The sequence below is a fragment of the Myodes glareolus genome, chromosome 8 (assembly GCF_982192425.1).
Source record: "Myodes glareolus chromosome 8, mMyoGla1.1, whole genome shotgun sequence".
Lineage (NCBI taxonomy): Eukaryota > Metazoa > Chordata > Mammalia > Rodentia > Cricetidae > Myodes > Myodes glareolus.
In genome coordinates this window covers 72,302,373-72,327,797 of record NC_142033.1, presented here as the reverse complement: position 1 = coordinate 72,327,797, position 25,425 = coordinate 72,302,373, and the positions used below count along the sequence as shown (strand labels likewise).

Genomic DNA, 25,425 nt, shown 5'->3' with positions numbered 1-25,425 from the left:
TTGGCAGCATGAAGGTCCTTGCACTCACAGACATCCAGGGAAACCAGAAATGTTAATCATGCAAGGGTGTCTCCTCAGCGGGGGAGATAAAGACAATACCTGCGCTCCATGTGGAAAGCTGAGAGCAGATATGGCTAACCACCGGGTGGGCTTTTCACTATCTGTGCAGACAGACCTTACCCACCTTTTGCTGTAGAGACAACCCTCACTCAAATGCCCCAGAACATTTATTCCAGGCTCTTCCTCCCTAGCTCCCAGTTAACAGAATCCACCCTTAGCGGAGAAGTCACATGTACTGCTGATCTTATGCTATCTGTCAGAGACCACACTAGATTCCAGGCCTTTTAGCCATAGAACCCATCCGCATGGTCACGTGTACTCACACCGTAAGCTTCATTGTGCACCTGGAGTGGGAACGATTGCTGCCTGGAAACTTTTCCCCAAACTGTACTGTGTTTTACATATACTGACAATCAACTGCCTGGCATTAGACTCCCTGAAATCTGATCCAGGCTGACGAAGTCAATCTGAACCTGGTTTTCATTCTCATCTTTTCGAAAATCACTTCCTTGCTGTGACCACCTGCAGGGTGCCCCACACCTCTGTAGCCTCCCCACCCCCACCCCTTCTGCCCATCCCTTAATCCCCCTTGGTGCCAACCTTCACAAGAAGAGGCAGCAGGGGTGCAGCCAATACGGGGGGGGGGGAGGATAAATTCATGGTGGGGGCTGTGAGTCCATAGCAAATTAACAACAAGAGCAAGAAGAGCTGTTTGACAGTCATCAGGAGCCTTCCAGGGAGGAAAGGACCCCAGATGGTAGACAAGCCACCTGCAGGCAGCCTCTGCACTGCTGGTGCGAAGCCAGGCCTGTCATCTGGCTCCTAGTTCTCAGAGGCATGTCACTCCTGGAGGACTGGGGGAATGTCCGGGGAATCACAGAGGGCAGGTAGAACCCCAGGCCTTCTACTCAGTGCTTACGAAGGCATCCTGGAATTCTCTGGGTTGAGCAGGAAGAACTGGGGCAGAGCTGGGTGACAGATTAGCTAGAGAAAATTCTCTGAGCATTGTTTGCTACACCATACACCCTCTAACAGGGCAATTCCAGAGCTGAATACATGAGGCCAGCACTCCAAGGCCCAGTCAACGGGCTCTGAAGCCTGGCACGGCTAGCCTTCCTGCCTGGGGTATCTGTCTGATGGTTTTGGAATTGCCCTCCCACATAATGCCAGCAGTGTCTCCCACCCAGCCCTTACACAATTTACCCACAGTCACATAAGGGTGGGGTCCAATGAAAGAACTGCTAGGTCTTCCAGTCTCCCAGTGCCTGTCCATCAGGAACACAGCAGCCCATCTACCATTTAGCTAGTCTTTCTAGCTGCCCTGGCCTAGAGGACAGCTAGAAAGAAACTCCCCACCCTCCCCGAGCTCCATAGAGAATGTCCAGACAGCAGGACGGCCTAGAGATCAGAGAGTGGCACTCCATGTTCAGGGTTGGAGTCAGGCAGGGCCAGGCACAGACCCCCACTGGAAACTCAATGTTCACATCATAATGAGGGCTTGGACCCCAAGATTCTAAGAGCTCTGGCATAGTTGACCTTTTATTCCCATGTCCTGTGTGAGTCTCTCCTCTGTTCCAGGCCAGGACAGTGTGAAAAGGGCAGAAGAGGAAAGCAGACATATTTGGAACATGTTAACAGGACACATCACAAGGACCAGCATAGGAAGAGAAGGCTGGGTGGCCACTAATGCCCCCAGTGTTCTCATTGTGCCCTCTGACCCCACATAACACTCACCTTTGGAGGCTCATCACTTTTCCACTCTTGAGCTCTGTTGATGGCTCCCCACCTAGGCCAGCCAGCACAGGCCCAAAGTCCCTGAATATTCAAAGCCAGAACAACCCCAGGCATAGGAGAGCCCTTTCCCCAACCAGGGAGAGGCTAGCTGGGGAGCCTAACAAGACCCAGCTTCCCACAGCATTCAAGGAGATACCAGCTCCAACTAGCTCATAGCTCAATCAGTAAACAGGTAGACATGGTGGCTATTGTCCATCTGGGAGGCCAGCTGGATAGAAACTGCTCACTTCATACTCAACCCTGGGCCCTGTGACACCTAGGTTCCTCTGGACCAAGGTTCCCCCCCCCCCCGACTCCCCATCCCAGGCATGTAGAAGTCTCTGAGTGCTTCTCATCCTGTACCAGAGCAGGCAGCCAAAAGAAACCCAGCATTGAATAGGCACAAGACAGAGTACCATTTACTCATGGGCTTCACTGGGGAGGAGAAATCAGAAACATGTGGCCAGCAGTGTTTCCCACCCAGTCCTTGGGCAACTTGCCCACAGTCACATAAGGGTGGGACCCGATGTGACAGGGACTGCTGGTCTTCCAGTCTCCCTGTCCCTGTCTGCAGGGCTATACCAGCCATTTAGCAGTCTTACTAGCTGCTCTGGCCTAGAGGACCCGGGGCCTGGAATCTTCAGGAAGTCTCCCCACCCCTCTAAGCATTTTGTTAAGGGACCCTTATTGCTCTACGCTAGAGAGGAAACACCAATGGCAGAGACCAGGCCTGTTCCCTATCCCCCTCCACAGGGGACACTATGAGCCAGACTAGTGTGTCTGGGGCAGTGCCCTTTTACCACCTCGGGGCTTCCCAGAGCATCGGGAATGAGGCCTGCAAGACTAGGGTCTTTCTTCTAGAGAAGGCTTCAAATGCTGGTTAAGGCTTCACTTGTCCAACCTCCGAGTCTCCAAGAGATCTACTGGGAGGCCCTGCATGGCCCCAGGACTGCCCAAGGCAGGAGGGCTGGGCCTGATCTGTGCTGCCCCAACGTGCCTGCCTGCTTCCCTCAGGAGGACTGATGCGCCAGGTGCTGCTCCTCTGCCAGGAACATGAGCTCACCTCGACCCTGGGGCAGGATGGGAGAGGCGTCCCCACCCCACAGGCAACGTGACTTGCCCGAGGTCACAAAGCCATCTCTTTGGTTCCCCACCCTGTCCTAACTGCCCACCCCCACCACTTCCTGGAACACTCCAGGGGGGCCCCCCTGTGAGTTTCTCATAGAAGTCCCGGCCCCCACACGTGGTGATATTGCCAGTCGGCTCTGACAGGGAGCCAGGGAGCAGAAGGAGGGTCTCCTATAGGCTAACTAGATGGGTTCTGTGTTCAGTAAACCAAGCCCTAGCAACTGGCTCGAGATATCAAAAGATGTGAAGGCAGGATGTCCCATCGGAAGCAGGGAATGCCAGCGCTCTTTGGACCAGGATTCAGGATGCCAGAGCCCCTTGGATCAAGGGGGGCCCAGGCCCCAGCAGAGCCACTCCAGGCCAAGGGCAGAGGGTCTTGGACAAGCAGAAGCCGGCAGTTATGGTTGTTGTTGTTGTTGACGTGTTTTGCCTCTGCTCCTGCTAGCCAAGCAGGAAGTGCCAGGGGCTCTCCCTGCGGGCTGACAGCCAGGCCTCCTTGGTGTTTCTGGGAACCCCCCTCCCCACACACCCAGAAAACAGGAATGTACCCTTGTCCTGAGCCTAGGCTTGTCTGGCTCCAGGTGCCCCACCAGGCCCCCGTTGCAGTGTCCCCCTCCTTCATCTGGGGATAACTGGGTGAGGCCAGAGCAACCAGCAGAAAAGCTTTCCTGTAGTTGGAAGAATCTTGGGCCTCAAAAGGACTAGGACTCAGGCCAAGGAGAGGTGTGGGCTGGGCTGATAAAGGATGCTTGAGGGAGGAAGGGTTCATCTCAAGGAAAGGTGAGGAAGCCAAAGAATGGACCAGGAGGTAGTAGGTCTGAGGTCTAGGCTGGGGCATTACCTAGTTTTCCTGGTGGGTCCTCCTGTATAGCCATGCTCTGGACCCCGTCTTCTTAAAGGCTCCAAGCCTGGACTTCAAAATCCAACCCCTAACCTAACTCACAGAGAGAACATGCAGCCTCTTTAGACCAACAGCAGTAGATGGAGAGAAGAGCCATGCTAGGTGAACTGTGTCTTTAATCCTAGTATGTGGGAGGCAGAAGCTACATATCTCTGGGAGTTTGAGGCCAGCCTGGTCTACAATGTGAATTCCAGGACAGCCAGGGCTACATAGAGAAACCCTGCCGTGGGGAGGGGGGGACGGGACACAGAGAGAGGGTAGGAGGGAGGAATCAGTACAGTGACAATCACAGTAGGCTGGACCCACCTCTGGCCACCAGCTTCCATGAGGAAGTGAACGAGCCCTCTCTGCCTGTGTACCCAGCACAGTGAGAGGTCTCAAGCCCCTTGTTGTCCAGTCCTGCAACTCCTGTGGAGTAGGAGGCCCTTGGAGGAACTTGAAGCCAGAAATTCCTCCCTGACAGAGTTCAGAGCTTCAGGCCCTGCACTCTGAGAGCTTCCCGCTCAGGAGCCTAGGGTGTTCACCAAGCCATGGACAGGCACTTTTACACGGAGATACCAGAAACGGAGACAGGCTCAGGAATAGCCCACATCTGGAACTTGAACTTGAGGGAAGAAGAGGGTGGTCAGATTTCTGGCTGCAGGTCAGAGATACTGGGACCATGGAATGTTCAAACCGGGAAACTCAAGTCCAAAGAAGTGGCAGGTCCCAGGGAGCTCCAAGGTTGGGGTAAAGATGTGCTGGAAGCCATGTGCTGTGGTTACATGGTCTTCGAGGCTTGAACTGTTTGGTGCTGGGATGGGGGGGGGTTCTTTTGGGCCCTCTTGTTTGTTTCTTTGTTTCCAGACAGGCTTTCTCTGTATAACAGCTCTGGCTGTCCTGGAACTCACTCTGTAGACCAGGCTGGCCTCGAGCTCACAGAGATCCATCTGCCTCTATCTCTGCTTCTGCGATGCTGGGATTAAAGGCGCGCGCCATCATGCCTGGCCCTTTGTGCCCCCTTAAAGGATTCACTGTGGGAGTTCTAGAGCAGCAGCTGTCAAGACCTGGGGTTATAATTGCCAAACTCTGAATCTCAAACACTAGATGGAGCCCCTCTCCTGGCCACACCAAATAGTCACTCCAGCCCTGTGGGAAGGTGGGTCCTCACCTCGGTTCTTGCTGAGAGGACTGCCCAGTACTGTGTCAGTCGAGGACTTCTTCCTGTCAGGGAAAACCAGGCCTCTGTTGCTGGAAGGTTAGAGAGGGAACACGGCCACCGAGGGTTTGTCAGTTCTCTAGTTTGAAAGGCAGTGGGAGAAGGATGAGGCAGTCACACTAGGGACCTGTTTCTGAGCCAGGTGACTGGGGAGGAGGGCTTCAGCTGGACACACAGCAGGCACTTAGCAGGGTACACACAGTAGGTGCCCAGATCTATAGTAGGCACTTAATCCATATGATAGGTGCCTGAGTACATGGGAGGCATTCAGCAGGGGGAACTTTCTCTTTGGGTCTCTGGAATTGAACAATGTAGTATGTCTACTGCAGCTGTCTTAGGAACACATGTCCGAGGGGACAAGGCTGTGGGGAGGGACATCTTGGCAAAGACTAAACTGGAAAGCTGCCTCCAGCAAGAATGGTCATCTCCTTGTGGTCATTCCATCATAACCCTGAGTTGAGGGCCAGAGGTAGCCACTTGAAGCTTGAGGCTATGAGGTACTAGGGAACACTGAAAGCTGGTCTAAGGGTGGCATGGAGAGACTATAGATTTGGGGAGATGCAGAAAATAAGGCATCCTCAAGCAGAGGAGGGTCTGGAGAGATATAGGCCAGGCGTCCTCTCCTACCAAGTGCACATTCCTTGGGATCCACTAACAGGTACTTTTTGCTTTGCTTTGTTTTTGTTTTTGTTTTTCAAGGCAGAGTTTCTCTGTATCACTTTGGAGCCTGTCCTGGAACTCACTCTGTAGACCAGACTGGCCTCGAACATCACAGAGCTCTACCTGCCTCTACCTTCTGAGCGCTGGGATTAAAGGTGTGCGCCACCACAGCCCCACTGGCAGCAGGTACTTCTAATAGTTAGGAAGAACCTACAAAAAGAGCCAGCAGAGGTAGGAACCCAACAAAGGGCAGGTGTAGATGCCCCTCCTGCTGCCGCTCCCCATGAGGAACATGGTGGCTGCCTTTGTGGATGTCCCAGGCATGAATCCTTGCCCAAGTCTCTGACCGTGAACATCAGTTTGCTGGGGCGGCAGGGACTTTTGTCACCAAGAAGCTGTGGCCCTATTCTCCCCGGGGACACCATAATAGAAGAAAGCCATGAAACCAGTGAGCCAGAAAAGCTCTCTATGTCCGCGTGCCCCCAAGCTCGATGTCAGCATGATCTGATTTCATAACTAGTCTGGATTCTGCCCCAGTGGAGAACGGAGTATACAACTCGATATATTTTAATTATATCTTTGAACACCACCAGTGCAATTGTTTCCAGATGGGGACCCTGAATGGGCACTCTTCCCAGCAAACTAGTGTGGAGGAGGGGACATAGACCACAGACCAACGCCATGCTGACCATGGTCCCCTGGCACAGGGCTTGCCCCAGTGTTTGCCAAGAAGGCTGTGCTGGCTAAAAGTGTCTATTACTCTCCAACATACTTTCCATTTGACAGATGGGAAAACTGAGGTTCAGGGAATCAAGTTTGGAGGAGCTGATCTGTTTGAGCAACAGTTGGTGCCCTCACCTTAGGCTGGGAGATTTCTGGGGTGAACAAAGCCAAACTCCAGAACAGTGATGAGCAGAGCCCAAGATGGCATCTCATGCAGCCTGCTGAGAAAGACTAACCCAAAGACAAACACACAGGGTGGAGGGCTCTGATTCTCAGCTGTGTTGCAAGGAGGAAGAGCACTAGCAACCAGTGATGGAGACCTCAGAAGTCTGCCAGCTATGAAGATTTGCCCACTTTGACTTCCTGTCATTTCCCATGGAGGGGCTGCCTGGACAGTCAGTCTAGAGAGACTTCATCCTGCCTGGCTGCACCCCACTCCAGCTTGGCATGTCTGAGACTGAGCATGAACCCAGTTCTGTGCACAGGGGATGGATGCAAGGGACCAGAAGGGCTTTCAGCAGATCCCATCTGCACCCCATTCTCACCCTGCCCAATAGAGGCTGGCCAGCTAGGCTAGGAGGACAGACAACTTTGAAGAGTAGAGTGGAAGCCAGGTAGTAGTGGTGCACACCGTTAATGCCAGAACTCGGGAGGCAGAGGCAGAGATCTCTGGGAGTTTGAGGTCAGTCTGATCTACAGAGCAAGTTCCAGGACAGTTAGGGATACACAGAGAAACCCTGTCTTCAAAAGCCAAAGCCAAAACAAACAAACAAACAAACAAACAAAAAGTAGAGAGGAATTGGAGCTACAAGGCTATGGAGGTAGAACTGACCTAGTCTCCAGGTATGACTACTGTGCACCTGGGTAATGGAAGAGCCCTACACTTAGCCTTGGCCCTATCCTAGTGATGCTTACCCGGATAGGGTAGACCAGGTCAGGGTTCAGAGACAGAGCTGCAAATAGTTCTGCCTCCAAACACCTCACTCAGAGATCCTGTGATAGGAACACCTAGAAGAGAAAGTGCAAGTGACGGGGTGGTGCCCTTAGGTTAAATACACGTGGGGCTCCAACAGTAACATCTAGGTCATGGCCTTGCTCATGGGGCAAGCTCCTCTGCCCATGTTTGACCAAAGTCAGCAATATGAAAGTAACACCAGCCACAGCCTGGCTCCTTACAGGTCTCTACCAGGAGAGACACTAGGCAGGACAGCCTGGTACTAGATGTGAGGAGCTGAGAAGAGCCTAGAGCCCACAGAGGGGCTTCCAGCCCGAAGGTCTTGTTGTGTGTGTGTGGGGGGGGAAGACACTATTCTATCTCCTTCACAATGCCTTACCTTCCTTGTGACCCCTAAATGACCTGAGTGGATATAGGCTGCCAGGGTCAAGGTACAGGCACATGGTGCCCTGGGCTCCAGGCCAGTTCACTCTCTTACCGCCAGGCCTGGGGCACCCACAGCAGACATGACTTCATCCTCCTTTAGCCTCATGCCTGCTGGGTGCAGAAGAGGTGGGGGCACCCACTGGGCCCACCAAGGCAAGCGTGGGTGCTTGTTCACATGGGCTTTTTGAGGTAATGACTCATCTCTCTCCACCCACTGGAGGCCCCCAGCTCTCTGTTCTTGGCTGGGGGAGACAGAAGCAATCATGTCTGTGCCAGGTACCTCCAGGTCAGACCCCCACTGTCTCGGAGACTTCTGCTCTGTGTAGCTCCGCTGGGGCCCTACTTTCCTGATACCAACGGCACAGGTGAGGGTTACACCTGGACTCATGGGCCTGCCTGTCTGTCCTTAGAGAGTCACTATCTCCCTGGCAGGCATCTCAGAAACCACATATACTTGTAGGTGCCAGCATCGCTAGAGATGCCGATTCAATTTCCACTCTCCATACTCCACACCCCATCACCTTTCAGATCTGCAGGTATCAGCTCCCAAGATCCCCCCAAATACCAACTCCATTTCCACACTGTCCTCACACCTCCATCATTCCTGACCGTATGACCCCTCTCTCCACATGTCATTCCCAGCAGGTGCTTACCCCCCTACTTCCTAGATCCTCTCTCCCCACATATTTGACCCCTGCCATGAATTCACCCCACCACTTCATTCCCTTCTCCCTAGAGTCCACACTTAGGAACAATGAAGCTGTCTGCAGACTATGGCTCCTCCAGATCTCTGGCTACCACTACGCACCCTCCAAGGCCACTGTGGAGCCTATCCATATCCTCCCCTTGTCCCCAGAGTCCCAGTCAGCCTCGTATATGTCCATCCTGCTCAGCCCACCCCCAGATCACTCTGTCCATCTGCTGGTGGTCCGTTCATTTATCTGCTAGCAAACATTTACCAACTGTGTTTATTGTCCTTGCGTTATTGGGGAGAAGCCAAGTTCTCATGGAGCTTGCCCCCTGCCTGGGTGATGTTGTCAATAAATAAGCCAAATGGAGTGGCCACCAGCTGGCACTGATGGGTGTCCTGGTGATCATTATGGGTGGGTATGGTGGGAGAATTAGAGAGGACAGCAGGTGTCAGGGGAGAGAGTCCATGAAGATAAGTACTTGGAGAGACAGTCCCAGGCCAGAACTCCTGAGCATCCACTGGATACCTCAAGTTAGAGCTCTCTCGGGAAGGAAGCTTCTGGAGCTATAGGAGAAACACTGAACAGAACTCAGGGGATCTTGCAGCATAGACCAGCCTGAGTGGTGGGGCTGTCTTGGAGGCTTCACTGAAGTAGAGGAACACAGGAGCCCTTTGCCCCGTACTATGCAGGTGGAGTGGCAGGTCACATCCACACACTGCCACCTCCATCTGCCTTGGCCTTCAGAGCTGGGTGGTGGTGGCTCACGCCTTTAATGCCAGTGATCAGGAGGCAGACCAGAGGCAGATCACTGTGAGTTCAAGACCAGTCTGGTTTACAGAGGCAGATCACTGTGAGTTCAAGACCAGCCTTGTGGGCTGGAGAGATGGCTCAGAGGTTAAGAGAACTGACTGCTGTTCCGGAGGTCCTGAGTTCAATTCCCAGCAACCACATGATGGCTTACACCCATTATAATGAGATCTGGTGCCCAGAAGACTATATACATAATAAATAAATTAAAAAAAAAAAGACCAGCCTTGTCTACAGAGCAAGTTCCAGGACAGCCAGGGTTACACAGAGAAACCCTATCTCAGGGGTCTGTTAAGGAGCTGCTGGGCTTTAGCCTCAGTTTCACTACTATGAGGTAAGAAAGGGTAGCTCAGTCCCACAGAGGAGGGAGTGTGGAGGCCCTAGAGACCCATCCACACTCCTGCCCACCCTACTCCCTTCCCCAGCTCCAAAGGCTCTTGCCAGAAGTCAGACTCAGAGATAAGGTCTGAGGAAGAAAAAACAAAATACAACCGGTGTCCCGCCCCGGGCCTGATTAGTTGCAAATCCCAGGAAGTTTCCACCCCATCCTGAAACCCCATCTCTTGAGCTCGCTGCCGTAATTCCATTGTCACCTTCCCTATCTCTGTCCTTCAGCCTCTGGCACCCACCTCCTCTCCAGGGGCTCACGGCCTTACTTTCGAGGTGACCCAAATGAAGCAGGAGCTGACCTGCCACACTTGCCTTCAAATACATGAGACGTCCCCTGTATTGCAACTCTGGTCAGCCCTGCATGGCTGATGCCCAAGGAGCCCGTGATCCAGCGAGATGTCTCTGTCACAGTGTCTTTCCCTCCAAGCCAGAGTCCCCGAGTGGGCAGGACCTGCAGGGGAAGAATCTGTGTGACCAGACTGGGGAAAATGGAGCTCCCCCAGGTCCCAGAGGTGGACAGGCAGGACTACGAAAAAACAGATGGGGCCAGATACCTGAACAAAGTGGCTGTGTGCCCACCAGATGCCCTATTCAGCCCTCCAGCTTTGGGAGCTAACAGCTGTTGAGGCAGCAGGCTGCAGACACTTTAGACTGGGGATGGCCAGATACTTCCCCAGCCCAGGGCATAAGGAAGCCCAAGGGCATGGGCCTGGCCACCTACAGATCAATAGCAGTGGGGAAGGGCAGGAGAATGACTGGCACTGGAGCAAAGATGCTGCATGGGCACTGGGAAGGCAGATACCCCAGAGAAGGAGACAGAACTGAGCACTGAGGAGGCAGATACCCCAGAGAACTGAGGACCTAGCCCAAGGCAGGAGGCTACACTGGCCACAGGGTGTGGGTAGGCCCAGCCCTCAGTTGGCTGCACTGTGTGCATGGTGCCGTCGGGCAGATGACTTAATCACAGGCGGGCTTTGTCCCTGGGCACCAGCCCCCCTACCCGGATCCTTTGCCTGGCCTGGCGGCAGGCCGCACCCCCTCCACCCCCGATCCGGCTCCTAGCAACCTGCAGCCAAGCATGGGCAAATTCAGAAGGGCTGGGGGCTCTCAACAGGCCTGGGAAAGACGCGGAGGTGGCCATGGGGTGCGGCCAGGGTGGATCCATCCCAGGGCTGGACTCTGGGGACTCCCTCCCAGCCTGGCCCGTGCCAGCCCCCGAGGAGGGCATCCTGGGAGTGGCTATAGCTGGCATTTTGGCAGACAAGACGCCAGGGCCAGGGGCCGGGGGCTTTGTATGCTGCGGCCCCCTTCTCTTCCTGGGGCCCCCACCCGCCTAATCCTGTCAGAGCCTTAGAAAGAGAGACAAAGGCCCTGGGAGGCCCTGGGAGGGCTGGGACAGAGGCAGGAGATGGAGTTTTAATGACCACACTATAATGGTGGGAGCAGAGGCAGCTCATTAACCCTGTCGGGGCTCTCCTAGTGGGCCCACCTGATGCTGGTCAGGCCCCGACCTAGCCCTTCTGCTGTACCCATCACTACCAAATGAGCCTCAGGAAACAAGGTGCAAATTTCACCTCCAGAAACAGGGCCAGGGTCCCACCCTTTATTACCCAGCCACTGCTCAGTACAGAGGCTGTGAAGTGGGTGGGTCATGGCTGGACCCAGGCCCAGAACACCGCACGCCCATCCGCCATCATTTCCTTCTACACTTGAAACTTTCCCGTTTCCTGACCCTGGAACTCAAGTCCAGCCTGGGTGTCTCCTGTATGTGGGAACCTGCCCTCCTCCAGACTGAAAGCTCTGGCAGAGCCTGCCTGGGTGGGACTCTGAATGCTGCTCCCCTCCCCCATCCCTAGAAGATCTCACTCTGAAAGGTAGAAGAAATTCAGAGCCAGTTGTGAACTGGATTCAAGAAAGGACCAGTGCCAGTCACCAGTTTGTACCCCTAGAAGGACTTCAGGCCCTGCCTCGCTTTCCTGACCCTAATAGGGATGTGTGGCCAGGGAGCAGGCAGGTGTCTTAAGGAATGAATGAGAATAGTCTACTTCAAGTGCAGGGATGGTGGCACAGGAGACAGGGTGAGGTCTTGGGTACAAGAAGCACTGGTGACCCCAAAGCCCTGGTTGAGCAAAGGAGGATCAGCCAGAAGGCTACATCGGGATACAAGGTAGTATAGTAAATGGAGAACACTTAGGGACTGGAGGCTACAAGGGAGTAACCCTTCCCTAGAGACAAGTGGGTATGCTGGCAGTACAGGGAGCATTCTGGGAAAGGGAGTACAAACTGTTCAGTGGATAAAAGCCTTCAGGGGTGCTGATCTCCTCATTCCCAGGACTGCACCCCAGCAGCCTTAAAATCAATACCAGACAAGGAGATTAAAGCCTAGACAGGGCTCTATGTCCCTTGGTCGTCTGCACTTGCTCCAGGCACTGGACCCGATTCAGGAGGCCTGCTAATTCTGCCTGCTCCCTCTAGGCATGCGTTCACACAGACCCAGAAAACAGGGAGAGCTTTGATTCCTCATCCTTCTGGTCAGCAGCCTCTCCAGAGTCTGCAACAATGAGGCCTGAGTAGAGAGCAGAAGGTTTAACTATGGCAAGCCTAAGGACCCTAACCAAGAAGCTAGAAGGATGCCGAGCATGGGGGGATAAGCCCTACCTAGGTCTAGGAGGGGACCAGAACATGGGCAGTCAAGGTGGACAGATAAGTGGAGGACACCTTTAATGGTCTACAGGGTGGAGGAGGCCAACCAGAGGAGGGAGACCTGGAAATCTGGGTGGGCAGGACCAGAGGACTCCTAAAGATGGAACCTGAACAGCTGGAAGAACAGATCTGTCAGTGGCGGACTTGGGATGGGTACAGAAGTGTGTGTGGCCCTGCCTCCGTAGAGTTTCAGATGCCCGTTAAGGACTGGAGAGATGGCTCAGTGGCTAAGAGCACTTGTTGTTCTTGCGGAGGATCCAGGTTCAGTTCCCAGAACCCACCTGGCAGCCCATGACCATCTGTAGCTCCAGTTCCAGGGGATCATGCCTTCTTTCAACCTCTGTGGGCAATGCACACACATTTGGTGCATATCCATACATGTAGGCAAGACACATGGAGTAAAATATATCTAAAGGAAGTTTTAAAAAACTGATGTTCATTAGTTGGATCCAAGGGCAGAAACTGCATGGACATGTTTGTCTGCATCTAAGCGGGAGTCTGCATGTGTCCGTTAAGCCACAGTTACATGCCCAAGTGACACATGTGGATCTGAGCCTTCATGTGCTACCAGGATAGGTTTTGATGACAGCAACAATATCCAGCCATGCCTTCTATGTACTTATGAGGTGAACAGCTGCCACTGAGGGATCACAATGCTGGTTTTCCTCGGAGCGTCCCCAATTTCCCCATACTACTGCACCCCATTTCCAGATTTCTCTCTCTGAAAGTAGGCCTGGTCCTAAGACAGGCACTTCACCCCTTCCTCTTTGGGGTGGGAGGTCATGAAATAGGGTGTGGTCCCCCAGGGGACCCAGCCTGCATTAACCACTATGGGATATGCCACTATTCAAAGTAGTACTTCAAAGCGGGGTCTTCTCACCCGTGGAACAAGCCAGGGGCATCCATGTCATGGGGAGAGGGGTAACATTGGGCTCGTAGGCTCAGGGGTGTGGCTGACTGCTGCCAAGGCACAAACAGCCAGGTTTGTTTTCACCCATGGGGTTCCGAGGGGTTTCCAAAGGCCTGAATAAGGAACGTGGCCCGGGAGGGAGTGTGCTGGTGTGAATGGAGCCTGTGAGGCATCCTGGGGCTGGCTGGGGGGCCAGGATAAAGGGCCCCAGTCATGCTGCCTGCCTGGCCCAGCGCGAGTGTGCTAAGTTGAAGCTATAAATTACCCACGGCCTCAGCCAGCGCCACCGCAGGGCGGGCGGGGCAGCCGGGAGGGGGCTCAGGCTCTGTAAATCGGCCCTTTCACCGCTGGAGGCCTCGCACGAAAGAAAAACTTTGTTTTATTAAAGCAACATCAGGGTTGTGGCCGCCAGGCCGAGAGGCGCCGACAGTAAGACTGGGCACCAGGCAGGCGGGGGCTCCTGCCGCACCGGGGCCTCACAGAAAGGCCCCTTCAGGAGTGGCAGGCTTCGAAAGAGGGCCAGTGGGGGGCTCCCTGTTGCACCACAGTCCCACAAGCCCATGGCCTCACCCTTGCCCCAACAGGGGAGACCTTTTTTGAGTATTTCAAGCCAACCTATGTTTGACCAGGCTATCAGGGCCCAGAGCTGGGGTCCCAGGACAGCCACATCACCCATGGAGGCTGCTGCATCTTTGCTTCTGTCTTCAATAAACGCTAGAAAGAATGAAGAGAGACATGGGGGTGGGGAGCTTAGAGCTCGGCCTGGTGGGCTCAAGCCCTGCTGGGTAGAGTTTGCCTGTCCCAGCATCTGGAGGGACCAAAGTGGGCAGAGGAGAGAAAGTGAGGGTTGGTCCCTTAGACTATTTTAGACAATTTAAGTGGAAATGAGTGAAAACTAGATTTATCCCCACTCCTGTGGTGACCAGTGAGGGCTCTAGGGTCTTGCAGACCTAATGAGCAAGTGAGAAGAGACTCAGGTAAGCACACGGATAAGGACTGTGATAAGATGCTCCATGTCTGAACCCCAGCATTTAATTCCGCAGCAGTTCTCTGCCTCTTCTGTCTTCAGCCTCCCTGGCCTACAAGCTCCAGTGGGGTTACTGCTTGTAGGTGATGCCCCTGTGGGTGGCATCCATTTGCACCCCCCTATCCCCTGCTTCTGCCACTGTAGGAGCAGACGCCCAAGCCTAGTTAGTCTCCTGACCTAGCAAATGACACAAACTTGGCACAGAGAGGGACCAGGACACCAGGCCTCTCTGTCGAGGAAGATGCTGCTGGTTTTGTGTCCAGTACTCTAAGTGTGACTTTTGGCTTGCTCCCTTGTAGCTCAGAGTTCACAGTTCACTGCTCCAGAGCCCCCAATGACTGTATCTCCGTCCAGGCTGCAGGGTGTCTTTGCGGAGCACTGACCCTGTGCTTTGGGACACTCTCCTAAGGAAGACAAACTATAAAGTAAGCTGCTACTTTAACTCAGGTGGGAAGAGTATGGAGCCAGGGAGGGTGGGAAATGTCCAGGAGGGCTTCTGGGAAGAGGAGGCTCTTGGTGAGAGATGAGCCTGGGTGGCTCTCAGGTCCACAGCCCTCAGGTATTCCAGCTCTGGTGAGGAGATAGAGAAGCTGGTCCATGACAGGCACAGGTACAGAGTGATAGTAGAAGGGGCACTCCCGCTACTGAGGGCCTTTATGGCACAGATCAGGGTACAGCCAGAGGGGAACAAGTTCTTCTGCAGAGCTGGTTTAGGGTCCCCCACTAGGAGGTGAGGAATCTCAGGCCTTAGCAGGCTGGTCCCAGACTACAGTCTCCTACCCTGTTTTAAGGCCCCTTTCTAATAGGGTAGGCAGAACCCAGGTGGGCTTCAGGGGTGGGAGCAGGTCCTACCAGGACACTAAAGGGTAGGGCCTGGGAGAGGGCTGTGCCCATGGGGATCTTCCAGACCCAGCAGCCACCCAGGAGATGAAAGTCTCTGTCCCACAGTGCCCTTTGAAGGCTGTGGGAATGCCCACAGGGCAGACCGTGCTGGGCACGGGGGTGGGGGCAGTGACCCATCTGAGACGCCAGCAGGCAGTGGAGTGCAGAGAATGTCATCCTTCTTGACTCAGTTACAAAGGCAAACCCCATAACCAATGCTTCTGTCTCCAAATTCCATAGGCTGGTAGAGACCTTAGGAATGTGTCAGGAGATGGTTGGTCCCCTCCATGGGTTTAAAGCTCAGCCAAAACCACAGGGCTCAGAAGGCTAGTCCTAGAGGTCTCATCCTATTTACAGATCCAGGGTGCAGTCCCTACCTACGCACTGGCCAGGCTGTAGGTACGGGGATGGCCTGGCCTGGGAACCATTGCCCTGCCTCTAGCTTTACCCTGGCTCTGGGCCCACTGAGGGCTTGAACCCTGGATGCCTCTAGGGATGGGGTGGGAGCGGGCTCCCCAGGACCTGAGGACAGGGGCGGAGCCTGTCGTTCCTGAGGTGGGGCTGGTATTGGAATGTTTGCGCTCAATGTTTGTCCTGGGGGGAGGTGAGTGCAAGGGGTGGGGGTGCGGGGTTGTTCAGGGCACGGAGGCCCAGCTGGGTCTACAGCTCGGTCAGCCAGAGTTAGACAGAGGGACCCTCAACTGGGATGGGGAATTCCAGGGCCAAAGACCTGGACACAAAAGGGTTCTTCCTGCCTCCACCCGACCACTTGTGGGCCTGTGCTGGGAGGCCCGCACACAGCCCACACGGACGTGCCCAGCCCGCTCCGCCCCTGTTAGTCGCCCCCTCCCGGGGCTTCCCAACCCGGCGCGGAGATTATGCAAATCCCTGGCGGCTCCTTAATTAAATCCCTAACGAGGCGCTGGGGCCGAGCCAGGGGCGGGCGCTGAAAGCTGGGGTCACGCTCCGGAGGGGCCGCCGTCTGTGCCGCGAGGGGCCAGCGCCGAGTCAGGCCTGAGCGCAGCGCGCGGAGGGGCGGTCCAGTCCCGGTCCCGCGGCCTCACCGGCCTCGTGTGCGCGCTGCTCCGCGCCGAATCCTCGCGCGTCGCGCCGAGGTCGGTCCCCGGCAGGGAGGCCGTGGGCGGAGCGGTCGTAGGGGCCGGGGGCCCCCCGCGCCCTGCGCTCCCCTTTCAGCCGCCTGTTGTTGGGCCAACAGCTCGGGCCGCGGCCGCCTGAAAGGCCGGGATTAGCGAACATTAGCGGCCTTTGAGCGGCGCCCGGGGCGCCCCTTCCCGGCCACGCCCCACGCGGCCTAGCCCGCGCCCCCTGGGACTCTGTGCGCTCGTGGCCGCTGGGGCGTGGCAAGCATGGAGCTGCGGCCAACTCCGCGACCTGGCTGCCAACCGAGCAGAGTAACCTTTAGGAGAACGCTGTACCTTGATCATTCATGACTGCAGGGCGAGGTCGCAGTCTCTTGACCTCCAGGTTGGGGGAGATGTGTCTCCCCACCAAGCTTCTGGCTTCAGATCTTCCTCACGCTGCGAAGCACTGTTTCCTCCAGGCAGCCAGCTGGATTTTCCCAAGCTCAGCTCCAGACTCTGTCCTTTGCCCTGCCCTTTTTTCCTCCCTACTAGCCTGGACTCAGGGGTACATGGGCAAGTTAGCCCGACTTCCTCTGACCGTCTGGTCTGGACCCTTTGTCTGGGTCCCCGCGGGGCTCCGAGGCAGTGGTTTCTAATGGGAGCACACTTCCCCTGACAGAATTCAGGGGTGATTCCCTTTTCCTTCGTGCTACCTGTATCCTGGCCACAGGTCTTGGATTCAAGTAGGGAATAGAGGTGTTCAGTTATTATTACTCACTTTTTACAAACGCGGGAGTGCACAGCTGGGGTAGGGGTGGAGCATGAACCGACAATACATAGGAGCCTCGGTTTCTAACCTCACCTGACCCAGCTCCCTCCAACCACTCATCTTTTACGGAGTAAGGGTCTGGGCCTGGGTTGACCTCACAGTGGTCCTGCAGCTCCCTCCCCAGGTTCCGCTCAGTGCTGGGAGTGGGGGCAGCTTGAAGGCCCACCTGCCTTTTGGGACCTGTTGAGCCACCCAGACTCATAGGCCTGGGCACACATGCCCCCACATGCACCCCACACACCTGCAGCTCCAAGTGCCCCCGCCCCAGGAGAGTAAACATCTTCACCTGAGGAAGCGGTAGGCTCCAAGAGAAAAAATGTGGCCAAACCTGACCCAGACAGGCCTGTAGAGAGCTGGCAGCCCCTACTTCTCAAGTTTAGTTGTAAACCATTGACAGCCCTTCCACCTTCCCCCCATGGACTGGCACAGTGGTACTAGGGCCTGTTCAGGGTAGGACTTGGTGCTGGTGTGTGCACACAAAAGTGGGTTGCTTCTTGTCCTGGAGATTTTCTCTTGGCGCAGGGATGGTCCCAAGGCCACCTCATTTGCCCAGCAGTTTTGCAAAGAAGTCAGGTTTGTCCTACCTGTACTCAATGTAAAATTTGTCACCTCTGTTGCTTTGTGTCTCTACAGACGGTCATGGTCATATAGGACTTGACTGGGGCTTAAAGAAACCTGGCTATGGTGCCCTGCACAGGACCTACTGATGCCTCAGCAGAAACTTGCTGGGACCTTCTGTCCTGGGCCCCACCAGGGCAATCCCAAGCCAAGAGGTTTGCCTTTGCCAACAGGCAAGAATCTGTGAGTAACTCTGACCCCTTCAGTTTTTGGACAGGCAGAGTGTGAGGAAAGTTAGGTCCCCACGGGCCCCCACTACTTTAGCTATGGTAAGAACAGGCCTGGCCAGATCCTATGGCTCTGGGGAAACCACAGGAGCCTGGGGTTTCTTCTGGAAACCTGATCAAGTAATGATAGGGTTGGTCTGGGGCAGCTGACTAAGGGGAGCCACCCACCCGACAATGGGCCCATCAGCAGCTGAGGACCCTCATATCCCTGCTCTTCTAGGCTTCCTGCCTAGATCCCCTTCACCCCCAAATTCTCATCTTCAGTCTGACAGGCTGGCCTCTCTTGTGACCGGTCCAGTTTGTTCTCCAAACAGAACTTTCTGAAGCTCCTGGGTCAGTAGAGACTTCTCTTGCGAGTATTCTGAGAAAGGTGTCCGGCAAAAGAGGCTGTACCCCAGGCATGGCCAGCCTGTAGACCCGACCTAGACCCTCTTGCATGGTCTAGGTGAGGGTCCGGAATAGCAACAGATCAGCTGAGGGGAAAAGAACAACAGATCCAAGAGCCCTAGTGCTGAAGGGCTGCTCGCTCCTCTTGGAGCTCCAGGGTCTCACGCTTTGGGCCTGGTATGGACCTCTTTGTCAGTCAGTTCAACGGTCTCAGGAGACCCAGCACAGAGGTGTTCGGGGTGGGGGGGGCTCTGGAGTGGCTGCCCATATCCTATCAGCCACCACGAACCAAGATCTGTTTCTGTACATTGTTACCCCCACTCCCGACAAACAGCCCGAGGCGGGGCCCTGTGAACCCAGCTTTCAAAAGGGAACACTGAAGAAGACACCAGTATACATGGATAGTCTATCTGCCACCTTGGCATAGAGCATGGGGGAGGCAGATGTAGCCACATAGGACTCCAAGGCACCAGGGTACACACCATGCAAGACAAGCCAGCAACAGAGCCCCCCTTCAACTGCTTCAGCTCAGGCGGGCAGTTTTAATTACCCTTCTCGCTGGGCCCATTGAGCTCTTGCTAATCTGGGGCCTCCTCTGTGGGCAGCTCAGGCGGGCGCCCCCTCCCCCTGCGGGCCGGGCACAGGGTCCCCGGGTTCTCACGTCCAGCCAGCCCCAATTAAAGCGAGCTCGGCAGGGCTGCTGCTGCGCTAATGAGCTCTGTGGGCTGCTGGGCTCAGCGCCAGGGGGCGCAGGGCGGGGGTGGGGTGGGGGTTGGAGTCGGCCCTGGAAGGGTGACTTGGGTCCATTCCCAGGGAGAGGCTCAAAAGACACCCCCCACTTAGCCCACCTGGCAGGATGGGCAAACAGGATGAGCTTTTTGCCGCTCCCCAAGGGAAAGGCCTGTCTGGGTGAGGCCTTGGGAACTGCTCTTGGGAGTCAGAGTGCACCCAGGCAAAGTAGGAGCCGAGCTTCCTGAAGGCCATGTGGCCAGCTAGGGGAAGTAGAACACCGGGAGAGGCTGGACTCTAGGGTCCAAGACTCTGCTCTGAGCCCCTTTAACAGGTGTAGAGGGAGGGGCAAGACCAGGGATTTGTCAAAGGCTTTTAGGCCCACCTGTGGTGCCCATCTGAGACTGGGAGGCTCCTGAGGGCCTTGGTGGGTTTTGCAACCTTACCTTTAGTCCAAGATCTTCTGGTCACTTGGGTGCTGTGGTCTGGGCAAGGGACCAGGCCTGGGCTTGAGCCCCCATGGTAAGGCCCAGCATTCATGGCTCATATAGGGGAAGAGGACACGGGAGGGTCTCTGGATGGTCCCTGGCCACATTGGGTGCTGGCAGGCTAGGATAAGTGGCTGACGGTTGCCGGCTATATGCACACGAATGGAGACTGCCACTACCAGGAGCATTGCCCCATCCCATCACACTTTCCCGGCCTGCTGTACGGTGTGTCTTGGAATGCCACCTTTTCTGGGGTGACATCTAGAGGCTGAGCCCTGAGGAGCCAGCACTGTGACCAGAGACTCTTCTCCTTCTCTTTGCCCTGTCTAAAACTAGGGTCCCATGGGTTCATTAGGGCCTCCAAGTCTAAACTATGATGCATTCCGATAAGCCTCTCCACTTATACACTGCCATTTTAGAACTCTAGACTTTGAAAGAGTGAGCCAGAGCCTAGGCAAGCAGATGAGCAGGAGACAGCCTCTGGGGCCTCCAGGCAGGTTAGGTTATGGCTGAAAACACAGACCTCAGCTTTTAGGGGCCAGCAACATATATCAAAGTCCTGACCTTGCTGACCTAGAGCATGCTTGGAGCCCACTATCTGACTGATGGGGTGAAGACTGTGGACATGGAAGCACATGAACACGTAGCCCCTTGGAAAGCACAGGCCTCATGCCTCGGGCAGAGGGGGGTGTCTTGGCCCAGTCCTAGTTGGGTTGGGGCTCAGTAAATAACTGTGGTGTGTGGCAGTGGAGACCAAATTTGTGTGCTGGGATTTGGAGGCCGCAGGATGACCCAGTTTACTGAGAAAGCTAGAGCAATACAGGCAAAGGCAGGGGATTGGCAGAAGCTAGCACCAGGCCACACAGAGTTGTAGGAGCTTGTCACACATGCCCAAGCATCCAGAGGTAACAGGGACCAAGGGAAGACCACTGAGAAAGATCCCCAGGCTAGTCTCTGGCCTGTCCATTTTCCTCCCTCCTGTCCCATCAAAGGATATGAGACCAAGGCCATCAGGTGTTAGGTCAGCACAAGATGCTCACGTCCCCTTCTCTTGGGTACAGAACAATGGCTGGAAGCTATGACAGTGCAGGGAGTTGATATAGGTCTCAGTGTCTCTATATAGGCTCCCCCCTGGACAGTCCGTGTCTGTAGATGAAGGCCAGTGGGTACAGGGCATTTTGTGTTCTAGAGTACAAGGGGTGCCTTTACCTTTAAGTTGGCACCCTCCTATGGGTCCCCTGGGGCCACCAGGCTCAGTTGAGCTGAGAGCAAGCAAGGGAGGTGCCTGGGACCTACATGAGACAGGATCAGTCTGAGTCCTGGTGAAAAGCTGACGGGACACAGGAAGAGGAATAAGCTTCTGGCTTCCAGCCGTTCTCCCTTGGGCCTTGGTGCCTCTGCTCTGCCTGCCTAGAGCCTGGTGCCAGCCCTTGTTCCCCGGACAGCCGGTGAGCGCTAGAGGTGTTATCTGTGACAGCAACAGAATGGACACGTCGCGCCCAAGGAGGTGTCGGCGCCTGGGAAGAGGCCAACTAGAAATCCAACCTCACTGGCTGCCAAACTGAAGGGCTCTCCCAGGAGACACAAAGATAAGCATGACCCTTGTCCCTGCCCCTCCCCAAACTGATCAGTCCCAGATAGTGACAGGGGCCTGCAGCACTTTCCAGAACAAGCCCTGGAGAGGAAGGCTCTGGGGTGGGGCAGGGGACCACAAGGACACTCTACACACCCAGGGATTGATCTCATTGTGGCCCACACCCCCAGAACTCAGTGGGGTAAGCTTCCTGATCAGATGGCAGTAGATCTGGGACAGGGCTGGGACACAGGGGACGGAGATGGCTCCTGGTGTTGACTTACTTGGCTGTTCTCACACTGCTGCTCTCTGGGTATCCTAGACCCAGACTGTCCCCAGGGGTTAGCCACAGTAGGTTACTCACAGATGGGCTGCCAGGTTCCTGCTCATCAGTGCCCTCCATCTGCGTCCTGCACCCCTTTTACTAACCATATGGTTTTCATCACTCAGACCCCGGCTCAGATGTGGACGGCCTGGGAAGATCACACCTGTAACTGACCTCAGGTCTTCACCTTGCCAAAGTAGTCCTGCTGGCCCAGCTTGAGTTCATAGGGAAGGCATTGTGGCGCTGGTTTTGTGTGTGTGAGGGGGGGGGGAGTATGGGCAGTTATCTAGGTAGAGTACCAGAATGTCCCCCCTATAGCAAAGCTGGCCCTGGGGATAGTGGGTGAGGGAGGTACCACGGTCTCACATCTGTGTCCACGTCTCTGTAGATAGCTACTGGACAATACCTGGCTGATTCCCATAAGGCAGTTTTCATTCATCCTGCCTCCCTCTTCCTCCTTCTTGTCCTTTTCTCTTTGAGATGAGGTATCAGTAGTTGTCCAAGTTGGTCTTGAACCCCCAGACTCATGTGATCCTCTGGCCTGATTCTCCTGAGTGGAATTACAGGATCACCACCATGTCTAGCCTCTGTCCTCTATACCTGACTAGCTCCCCACTCTCGTCCACAGTGGGGCTGTTCCTCTGGGACAGTGCATTCGGGGAGCTGTTTCCCAGCCACCTCATCAGGATTTGTGTGCACTTGCCCTGTACTCAGTGGCCATTCCCATTTCAATCTGAGCTGATATTCGAAGGAGATCAAACCCAAAGATGTAATGAGGGCTGACCCCCCAGCACTCCCAGATGTGCTCCAGAGTCACCTCACAGTGACCCTCTTTAGCACCATGTGGAATGGACCCCAGAATGACGTCAGAGGAAGAGTGAGTCTATCAGCTTCTCTAAAGACCCTGTCCTGCCTATGCCTTCTCAAACACCAGCCAGAGGTGTCCCAGCCACGTGACTTTTGGTCTGTGAAAGAACCCCTTGGACCAAGGCTGCTGCTCCGGATCCCAGGTCTGATCTGGTAGCTCCTAGGTAGCACTGGAATGAACAGCTGAGGACAGCTTGACGCAGAACTCACTGCCTGCAGATGTGCTAGCTAAGCAGATCTGTGAGCAGCAGGATACAGGACTCCGGTCCTGGACATGTGAATGGTGGGTTGGAGCAGACTCTTCCATCAGGGCTCAATCTCCGACAGCTCAAGCCTTCACCCACCTATTCGAGGTGCTTGGGGCTCTGCCTCTGATGCCTATGAAAGGGCCCTGTTTGTGTGTGGGGCTGCAGTGGCAGGAGCAGGGCTGGGGTAATGTGGTCAGTGCTGGGTCAGCAGTGCCTGACCTGAGAGTGACAGGAAGCTTGCCCTCCCCCTTCCCAGTTCCCCTAGGCCTGGGGCCCAGGCTAGAGCACTGGCCTCACCATGCCAGGGAGGGAGCCCCCCAACCTGGATGGTCAGCTGACTCAGCATCTATCCACAGTGTACCTCCACCAGAAAATTCTCTAGGATCAGGACTACCTGAGCATCCCATCCAGTCAAACCCACAGCTGATAGACTCTGAGGCCAGTGTGATCCAGTGCCATTGGGAGGGGCTGTGGCCCATGGTTCTGTGAGGAGGCAGTGAGGGGCCAGCTGGACTATATCCAAAATCCTTTTTTCAATTTTTGGTTTTTCGAGATAGGGTTTTTCTGTAGCTTTAGAACCTGTCCTGGAATTTAATCTGTAGACCAGGCTGGCCTCGAACACACAGAGATCTGCCTTTCTCTGCCTCCCGAGTGCAGGGATTAAAGGTTTATGTCACCAACATCCTTTTCTTGAGTGAACCTCCACTGGCCTCATACCAGTTAATGTATCAGCAATTGAACACCTTCAAGACAGCAAGCTGTGTTTGCAGCAGCACCAAGAAAAAGTTTAAGTCAAATCCAGTTTTCAAAGCACATTGGATGAGGTATGTTGGTTGACATTTGTAGCCCTAACACTAAGAGGCCGAAGCAGGAGGACTGCTAGGAATTTAAGACTAGTCTGAGCTACAGGGTTAGCTACAGGGTAACAACTAAAACTAATACAAATACAAAGTCATCTCCATATTAGAAGGGCTCTATCATTCCTTGGCTGCTTCCTGGTCAAGATCCTTCTCCTTGCAGTAAGATCTTGCATTTACCACTGACTTGTAGTGAGTCCTTCTGTACCCCTCCAAAGCCTTATAGAAAACTTAGGGGAGGCAGATGATGGTGGCGCATGCCTTTAGTCCCAACATTCAAGAGGCAGAGGCAGGCAAATCTCTGAGTCTGAGCAAGCCTGGTCTACAGAGTGAGTTTAAGATACCCAGAACTACACAGAGAAACCCTGTCTCAAAAAAACAAAACAACAAAAATGCAAAACAAAATGAAACAAAAATCCCACAAACAAAAACCTAGCTAGGGGTCTGAAGATGTGGCCCAGATTTTAGAGTGCTTACCTAGCATGCAGGAAGCCCTGGGTTCCAGCCCCAGCATCACAGAAACTGAGGATGGTAGCACCTGTACTTCTAGTACTCAGGAGGAGTTTGAGGCCACCCTCAGCTGCACGGCAAACTGGGGAACAGCCTGGGATACATGAGACTCTGTCCCTCCTCTCCCTAAACAAAAAGTTTGTTAGGTTATGTCTTTCTTTAGACATCCCAGGGGCTCCTGTTTTATTCCAATACAAGCCTGTGCCTGTCCCTGCCTGTGTGTATGTGTGTGTGCACACGTCAGGGTTTCACGCAGTTTGGGTGGTAAGGCTGGGTTTGAACTTCAGATCTACTTCCCAAGTGCTTGGGTTTTAGGTCTGTGCCACTACATCAGCAAGTTTTTTCTTTTTCAAGACAGGGTTTTTCTGTGTAGTTTTCTGTCCCAAAACTTGCTCTGTAGACCAGGCTCGCCTCAAACTCACAGAGATCCACCTGCCTCTGCCTCCTGAGTGCCGGGATTAAAGGCGTGCATCACCGCTGCTGCCACCACCACCACCAGGTCCACCAGCAAGTCTTAACTGCAATCTAATGGGTCAGCATGGGTGGGGGTGGGGGCAGCTTTTCCCTTCCTCCTTGCTATTCTTCTCACTTGCCAAGGCCTTTGGGCTCTTACAAAGGCTACTTTAGAAACAGGAGGGTGGTGTGCGCAGGAACCTGACTATGGTAACATTTCCTGCGTGTCTTCTTTACCCCGTCCCTGCCATTGTGAGGATGGGGCCCCAAGCCTGGTCCAGCCTCTGCGAGAGTAGCAGCCACATCCTCTGGGATTTTCCCTCTTTGATTTCCTCCCTTTCATTCATTCACAGTACTGACTGGAGCTGGGGCATGGATGGATGGATGGATGATCTGTGTCCTGGCTCACGAGTACGGGTCACTTCTGCAAGGCTCATGGCTTGGCATGGGCCAGGCATATGTTGGTGTTCTGGAGGACCCCCTTGGCAGGCTGCTCACTGGCTGTGCGCCCCACCTCCGGCCTGGACCACTCCCCCACCCCCACAAACACACACCAGACTTTGCTCAAACACAGCTCCGTTTCTATTTGTGCTGATGATTGTCTGCTTGGACAAAGGCCCCTTTCAGGGACGTCAGAGGTTCAGCAAATAAATAAATGAATAAAGTCCAAGAGAGGAAGAGGAGAGTGAGGTGGTGGGCAAGGCAGGGGGCAGGCAGTCCCAGGCTCCCATCAACTGGCCCAGCTCTCAGAGGTCCACAGAGATGAAGGGATGCGTTCACCGCCTGGAGGCTCAAGCTGCATTAGGGAAGATTTGGAATATGAGGCCAAGGGCACAGAAGCGTTACCCACAGGGGGATGGCTCCTGGTGGGGGTCTGGAGTTGTGTGGCCAGTGACACCCTGGGTGATGTGCAGAGTAGAGAAGAAATGGTCCCACGTCTGTTACAGAAAGTTGGCAGGCCTACATATGATTCTTGGTGTGTCCTTCCAAGCCAGGT

At 54.7% G+C, this 25,425-nt stretch overlaps 2 long non-coding RNA genes across 2 annotated transcripts; one reads left to right on the top strand and one right to left on the bottom strand.

The window, feature by feature from the left end:
* Positions 1–3,868: 3,868 nt before the first annotated feature.
* Positions 3,869–17,173, bottom strand: LOC146893894 (uncharacterized). Its single transcript, XR_015002757.2, has 3 exons — positions 16,672–17,173; positions 10,022–10,164; positions 3,869–5,061 (listed from the first exon to the last, which is right to left on the bottom strand). It is a non-coding gene; the product is annotated as an uncharacterized LOC146893894 (long non-coding RNA).
* Positions 15,765–25,098, top strand: LOC146893893 (uncharacterized). The gene is made up of 3 exons (XR_015002758.2): positions 15,765–15,839; positions 17,780–17,947; positions 24,782–25,098. It is a non-coding gene; the product is annotated as an uncharacterized LOC146893893 (long non-coding RNA).
* Positions 25,099–25,425: the final 327 nt, after the last annotated feature.